The sequence below is a fragment of the Cyprinodon variegatus genome, unplaced genomic scaffold (genome assembly GCF_000732505.1).
Source record: "Cyprinodon variegatus isolate N-32 unplaced genomic scaffold, C_variegatus-1.0 Scaffold344, whole genome shotgun sequence".
Taxonomy (NCBI): domain Eukaryota; kingdom Metazoa; phylum Chordata; class Actinopteri; order Cyprinodontiformes; family Cyprinodontidae; genus Cyprinodon; species Cyprinodon variegatus.
Genome location: NW_015150797.1, coordinates 833,022 through 840,822, shown reverse-complemented (window position 1 = coordinate 840,822; position 7,801 = coordinate 833,022). Strand labels below are relative to the sequence as shown.

Below are 7,801 nucleotides of genomic sequence, written 5' to 3'. Positions count from 1 at the left end.
CCCATAATCCCAGCTCTATGGAGCAGTATCAGACTCATATTCTGACTAGAATTGAGTCGGACTACGTCAGGCTATCACTCTGTCAGCTAAAGGCACATTTTAGAGTCTCTATACTCCAGTTAACTAATCGATTAGTAATAAGTTGACGATGAATCTGATTGTTTCAGCCCAACACGGAACACACAAAGATATCAGCCATTAGGCATTAAAAGCACCAAAATCTGGTTAATAAAAATAAAAATCGGCCAACCAACAAATATTTCCACCTTTAAAGATCAGTTCTCCTTGCTTTGAACTGGATGATTTAATCTTTCTGTATGCTTAGTATAATATGAAGTTTTTTTCATTTAGAAAAGTCAAAGTATTGTGTAATAAACCTACTACAATTTGAGGAGCTCAAACTAAATTAGGGCTGCAACTAACCATTATTTGCAATTTGATTTTTTTTTTCTTTTGATTAATCGATTAATAAATCGGATAGTCAAAGTTTCCTTAAAGATTTTTTATGAAATTAAACAAGTGAAACTAAAAATTTCCACTTAAGGAGTTCTGGATTGCAGAAGAGGATTAGGACCACTGAAAAAATAAAAAAAAAATTAACTGATTTTTAAATATTATTTCAGTTTAATAAGGGGAAAAAAAGAAATGCGGACTTTTCTCAGAACTCCCACATTTGTCAGTGAAGCTGAGGGATCCCACATCTCTTCCTTCATGGTTCCCATTTACAATAAGATCCAAAATCCTCAGATTAGAGCCAGAATTCTGACTTTTTTCCAACATTAAACTGAAATAAAATTTTAAAATCAGTTTACTTTTTTTAGTTTTTCAGTGGCCTTCCATACTGATAGGGCAGATTGACAGATGAAAGTTTTTTTTTTCTAAAAGGCAAAATATTTATATATATATATATATATATATTTTTTTTTTTTTACAAATTTAGTATAATCAGTGCAATTGCTGTCAGCTAAATGCATCTTTTAGAGCCTCTATTCTCCAGTTAACTATTATTCAAATACTAAATTAGTTGATTATTTCAATATTTTTTCAATATTTCAATATTCAATATATTTATTGAATATTTCAATATTCAATAAATAAATAATTTTTTCAGCCTTAAATTAAATAAAACCTGAAGCTTGGATGTTTAGGTTTATGCAGATGAAAATACTATAAGAAATGAAAATGTTATGACAGCTGTACAAAACGAAATTTCTAATTTAAATTAGAAATTTAAAACGAAATTTAACAACAAAGTTTGTCCAAGTCTAAAAGAAAAGATGCAGGATTTGATGAAGGCTGTGCATTTAAAAACTAAATAAACTAAAGCAATGACCATGTTTTCTGTTTGGATTTCTTTATATGGAAAAGGCAGATGAAATACTTTTAATATTTTCTGAGAAAACAACCAAACAGATAAATAATCAGACTAAAGCAATAGTTTTTTAAATGTTAACCAGCTAGAGGTTTTTTGGTTTGGTTTAGCTGGAACTGCTTCCAAAAAGTTCAAATTTAGAGGAATTAAATCCTGAGGAGGAACAGACCAAAGCTCTGCAGCTCATCCTGAGATCCAGCCAGGAGGCTGCAGGTGTACCTCCTCACTGAAGCTCAGCAGGAAATTAAATAAAAAATAGTTTCTGCTGAATAGTTGAGTTAGTTGGCAGAAAGGGGAGCAGATCTGCAGCCTTGCAGCAGCTGAGTGCTCCTCGCCATGGAGTTACTTTTCCAAAGGTTGTTCCTAAGTTTAGGTGAAGGCTGCATCTCCAGGCTGAAGGCAGCGAGCAGCTCTGCGGCCACATTTCACCGCTCTGCTCCCGGTTCTCCTGAACCAAGCCGCCGCTCTGCGACAACCTCAAACTAACCACTTTAATCAACACCCTTATTAAAAAAAAAAAAAAAAAACACTCACCAAAACAAACATTTAAAAGTTCCAGAAAAGCCGCGTGCGCTCACTGTGAAGCGGAATGAAGCTCCGGCCGTTTCTCAACAACGTCCAGCGTTGTTAAAGAAGGTCAGGCAAAGCGGACACAACAAAACATCAGCCTTCCTTCTCTCTCCTCTGAGGAACCACAGCGACGGCGGCCATGACAGTCCATCCGGGTACTCCGTGCTCCTGACACTCATCTAGTCGCGGATGAATACGTAATGCAGGTCTAACGTTAAATTAGTGCCACGGAGGATATTTTTGTTCCGCCATAAATATATAAAAACACATTTCGGTTGAACATAAACGTAATTAGTTGAAGCCGAATCGGTCAACCAGCTTTTCCATCTTGTTACACAACACCTTCATCCCCTCTGTGCGTGTGTGTGTGAGTGTAACTGGGTGTATGAGTAAACAATGCTTAGTGAGGGCGGAAACGCGTTCCCCTCAGCTGGACTCGGTCAGCTTCAGTATAGTATTATATTCATTCAATAAATCAACTGTAGTCTTTTATTCTGACAATTATTGGTGGTTAATTTATTGTTTTTTTCCAGTCTTATTCGGTTTTACATGGGCGCGTGCGCACACTCACCACAGACACGGACAGTAATGGCGGACGCACCGCTCTGCCTGTTCATTGTAGGCGATAAGTAATCATGGAAAGTGTTCCCCAAGCACGTTGTTAGCTCAAATGACATCAGAAGATTAGAACTATAAGGAGGCAAACATCAAGGTTCGGTAGTTTGTATTCTTAATTTCAAGTCTTTAAACAGATTATTTGATCAGTCATTGCTTCCTGTAATGTGTGTTACATAATAATAAACTTAAGATGTCACCTCAACAACAAACTGCTGTCTGGGATCAATGATATGGCATCTAACCTTCAACAGAAAACAATCTTATCTCTGGGAGTCTAAAGTGTGGAGATAAAGTCAATGTTCCATCAGTATTCCTCAAATTAGTTCAAAATTATAGACGGAGGGAAATCATATTTGAATGTCAAATCATATTTGAATGTCAAATCATATTTGAATGTCTGGGTTAAACATGTATATAAATGTACTCTTTATCAGAGGATATTGTCCCAAAAGTTAGAACATTTCTATTTAAAAAAAAAAATCCTGTCTTAAAATCTGTGGGGTTTTTTTTCGTTATCTTCTGCAGGCCAGTTAGTTATACGTCAGCCTGAACACCTAAATTCGGCCAATCATATATCAACGGTCATCTGTCAATCACATCTTTTTTGGCCATAGCATCTTGAGTCATGTGTTGCAGCTAATATACGCAACGGTTGAAATAAGAAATAAGAATTTCCCATTGAGTTCCGTCCCAGTGTTCACTTCAGTGATCACAGCTGCTAACTGGTTAGCAAGATGCTTCCGACAAACCGGCCACAACCAAACTTGCTTGCGAACCTTCCACCACAACAATCCCGCCTCCTTGATAATCGACCGATCACATTCACTTTATTCGGTTGGAACAGCCGCTTCCCTACGACTTTAAACTGACAACCAGCACTTTAGACAAATATTCCAAATGATTAAATGAGTTAGTGAAGATTCTTACCAGTTAATACATGTTAATGATGTCCTTGCTATAATCTTTTCCTGGGTAGACTGTTTATTTCAAGATTTAGTCTTTGTCAGGTTACCCTAAACTGTAATTTAATGTTTTAGTTTTAAAAGGAAGAGGTCATTTTTCCATCCGGTTTGAGCCAAGAGAATCATCGTCCATCACTAAAGCATGATAGAATTTCACTAAGATAACCAACGCAGAATGTACACAGGAAAAAAATACAGTCAGAGAAAATTTGCTTCTTTAGAAAACACCACGAGAGGAAATAAAACTCCATCCGAAGAAAAACTGGAAATGTAATGTTAGGTAGAGGCCTCCTGCTAACCCCTGCTGTTCTCACCACACTCTAAATAATCATTCAGGGAAGCTCTTACAAGCATCTAATGAAATCCACAATTGCAAATTAAAAAAGGGTAATTTATTGTTGAGGCTCTGCTTAGATCCTCAACAATTTCAGACTGTTAACATTGTCTGCTCAATAGATGGACAAATAGAAATTCTACTAAAGTAATGAATAAGTGATGAATTGGGATATGACCATTAATGTACTACTACAAGCTAACAACAATCCACTGGACTTTGTTTCCAAGTTTGAAGACGTTTTGCTTCCTATCCAGGAAGATTTTTCAATTCAAAATGTCAGAAATAGCGTTGAGTTCCAGGTTTTACACAGTAGCCCAACAAAGCCTTGTTTTTGTTTAGAGAACATGCAAATTGAAGCCTTCGAACGGGTCCACCCCTTTGGAATGGGGGTCGTTTGGCTTCTTTTGTTAGCCTGCAATGCTCCGTACCTGTCTATGTCTCTGAAAGAAGGGTTGTTAAAGGGACTCGGATTTTAGGTTTCAAAAACGTACAATGTAGCAATTGAGTTGATCCCTTCCCGCTGTCATCGCAGCCCCAACCCCTTTACAGGGGATCAGAGGACCTGGCCTTTTCAGCCAGGCCTTTAACGACCCCCCTTTCAGAGACATAGACAGGTACGGAGCATTGCAGGCTAACAAAGTAGCCAAACGACCCCCATTCCAAAGGGGTGGAGCCATTCGTCCGTTTCAATTCGCATGTTTTCTAAACAAAAAGAAGGCTTTGCTTTGCTCTAATCTATAAAGCCTGGAACTCAACGCTATTTCTGACATTTTGAATTGAAAAAGCCTCCTGGATGGGAAGAGAAACGTCTTCAAATAAAAAAAAAAACAAAGTCCAGTGGATTGTCTTTACGTTTTTTTGGAATGAATATGACCAGGATGACTGAGAATCTTCACCAGCATCCTACAAGCTAACGTAAGTCATATATATTGCAGGGGAATTTGGCCTTTCTACCCTCTAGTTCAGCATAGCAGTGGATAATTATAACAGCTGAGAGGGATTAAACACAAAGGGTTTTGTTGTTATTTTTTTATCTTTATATTCTTGCTCATTTCTTCCAATGTTGCTTTTGTGTGTTTATCACATGCAAAATGAAAGAAATTAGTTGAGCATATTTGGATTGTAGATCACTGTTCTTACTATTATGAAACAAAGTTTCTATTTTTCTCCGTCTTAAAGGATGCATTACATTTACATTTACTGAAGATGTAAAGATGTGTTTACTATCATTATGATCCTGTCAGTGTCACCCAGAAGTCAGCTGATAAAATGAAAAATACTGCTTTCAGACTAATAAGTAAAACAACTTAGTACATTTTTAGTTAGTAGTACATTTTTATTTATCAAATTAATTAAATTTTCACTGCTTTATTTACAATTCACAACACCTGTCACCTCAAGGCACTTTACAATGACTTATTAGCTAATTACAAATTATAAAGCTATGCTTATGCCTGGCATATTATGTGAAAAAATGTGCAGAATCCCAAATTATTGCTGCTATTACAGACAAAGATGGCCATAAGGTATACAAAAATAAATTAATAAGTATTTTTTTAAAGAATTTTTATAAAAACTTCCACTCTTCTGACCAAAAGTGGAGCAAGGGCAGCTCAGGGACAACTATTTTGCTCAAATAGATTTACCACATCTGTCAGAAGAGCATAGAACTCCCTCAATAGCCCATAATTAAAACTAAAGTAGCTATCAAAGCGTTACAAAATGGGAAATCGCCAGGCTCTGACGGATTCTTTTAATTTTCAAGATATTCTTGTAGATCCTCTTCTAGACATGTTCAACCACTCCTTTTCTACAGGAGTATTCCCACAGACATTGAAGGAGGCAAATATATCTTAAATCTTAAAAAAGGGGAAATGTTCTGACTTATGCGGATCCTATAGGCCCATAGATCTCCTAAATGTAGATAGGAAGCTGCTATCTAAGATCCTGGCCAACCGGTCGGAAAAGTTTTTGCCAGCATTGATAAAAGAAGACCAGACCGGTTTTGTAAAGGGTCGGAACTTAGCTTCCAATGTAAGACGCTTGTTGAATGCTATCCTAGCTTTCAAGCAGGAATCTATTAATAGTCTGGTGCTTTCTCTAGACGCAGAGAAGGATTTCGACTGAATGGTCTTTCTTACTGTATACATGGTAAAATTTGTGTTAAAAAATGGGTTAGGATTATATGTACTAAACCACAGGCAGTAGTTTTAACTAATGGACTCAAGTCTGAATACTTTAATACTCATGGGGGGTGATGCAGGGCTGCCCTTTATCGCCTCTCTTATTTGTTTTGGCTATAGAGCCACCTGCAGAGGCCATTAGGACGACACCAACAATACGTGGTTTGGAGACTGGACAGCTGTGTCACAAAATAACCTTTTATGCTGATGTTGTTCTAATCCTACTAACTGACCCTGAAACTTCTATACCAGGCCTGCTCAATTTAATTGACCGATTTAGTCGTTTCTCGGATTATAAGATTAACCTGGCTAAGTTGCCACTTAGCATCTTCTCAACCATACCATTTACTACACCCCTGTTTCCTTTTAAATGGTCTCCTAATGGGTTTGTGTACTTGGAAATCATCCTTTGATCAATTATATAAAGCCAACTTACCCCCACTATTTTGTAAAATTAAACAGGACCTAGAGCGATGGACGTCCCTTCCCATTTCCTTCCTGGGACGCATTGCTCTGGTCAAAATGAATGTCCTGCCTAGGTTATTGTATCCTATCCAAAAGATTCCTGTGTTGTTTTCTAAGCGGGTGTTGAAGGATATAGATGGTTGGCTTAGCGCTTTCATCTGGAGAAAGCACAGATCCAGGCTTAAAATGGCTGTGTTACATCAACCAAGCACAATGGGCGGCTTAGATCTACCTAATATTAAAATTTACCAGCTTTGTGCCCATTTGAGATTTGTACAAGAATGGGTCATGGGTAAAACCTCAACTTGGATGGACATTGAGACAGAACCATCACACTGTAGACTAAGCGACCTGTTGTTTTTTTAATAATTGTACGGAAATCAAAACCCTTTGTGCAAATCCGGTACCAATCAATACTCTAAAAGCGGATTACCCGGCGCCTTGAGAGAAGATCAAATAACACATCCATTTTTACCCCAATAATAAATAATCCTGCTTTTCTCCCAGGTTTCTCTGATCCTGGTTTTCAACAATGGTCTAACAAGAACATAAAATCCCTTAGTGACCTATTTGCAGATCATAAGCTAATGTCATTTGAACAGCTTGCAAACATTTACAAGCTCTCCAAACAGGATTTCTACCGTTTCTTGCAAACAAGGCATTATATAACAGCACAAGCCTCATTGACCACCCTGAAACATCTGCTGTTGATAAAATTCTGTTTAATCAACAAGTGAAAGCGTCTCTTAGCTCAGTTTACCATACACTGAATGGAGTTTCAGCTACTGATGGGCGGGGGGTCAGGGATGTGTTGGAGAGGGAGTTTTCTGTAACCATAAATGAGGATAAGTGGGATACTATCTGGTCTCTTGCAAAAGGGATCTCAGTTTGTACTCGGACAAGAGAAATATAATTTAAGATCTTACATAGACTACATATCTTCCCTCATGGTAGGAGCCTCTTTAAGTGCTCTCTTTCCCCTCTCTGTCTCAAGTGCAAAATTGATGTGGGAACTCTAACTCACTGTCTTGGTCTTGTCATAAACCTCAAAGATACTGGGCTGAAATAATAAGTGAAATGGTGAAAATTTTTCATGATAATTTAGACATGGACCCCAGATCCTTGATTCTGGGTCTGCCATGTGCCTGTCTGAAAACAGCAGCCAACAAAAGACTGAACAATATCTTAACATTTGCAGCTAGAAAAAGGATTCTTCTGCAGTGGGTCAGTGACAAAGTCCCTTCTGTCTGTGGTTAGCATAGCAATTATTTCTAAGCTAATTCATCTTGAATAT

At 37.5% G+C, this 7,801-nt stretch overlaps 1 protein-coding gene across 1 annotated transcript in view; it reads right to left on the bottom strand.

Annotated features, from left to right (window-relative positions):
- LOC107091603 (zinc finger protein 518A-like) overlaps positions 1 to 2,289 on the bottom strand; it is a 17,985-nt gene extending 15,696 nt beyond the window's left edge. The window contains exon 1 of the mRNA XM_015385623.1: positions 1,907 to 2,289. The gene's annotated coding sequence lies outside the window, so the exon portion shown is untranslated. The remainder of the gene's footprint in view (positions 1 to 1,906) is intronic.
- Between the last annotated feature and the right edge of the window lie 5,512 nt (positions 2,290 to 7,801).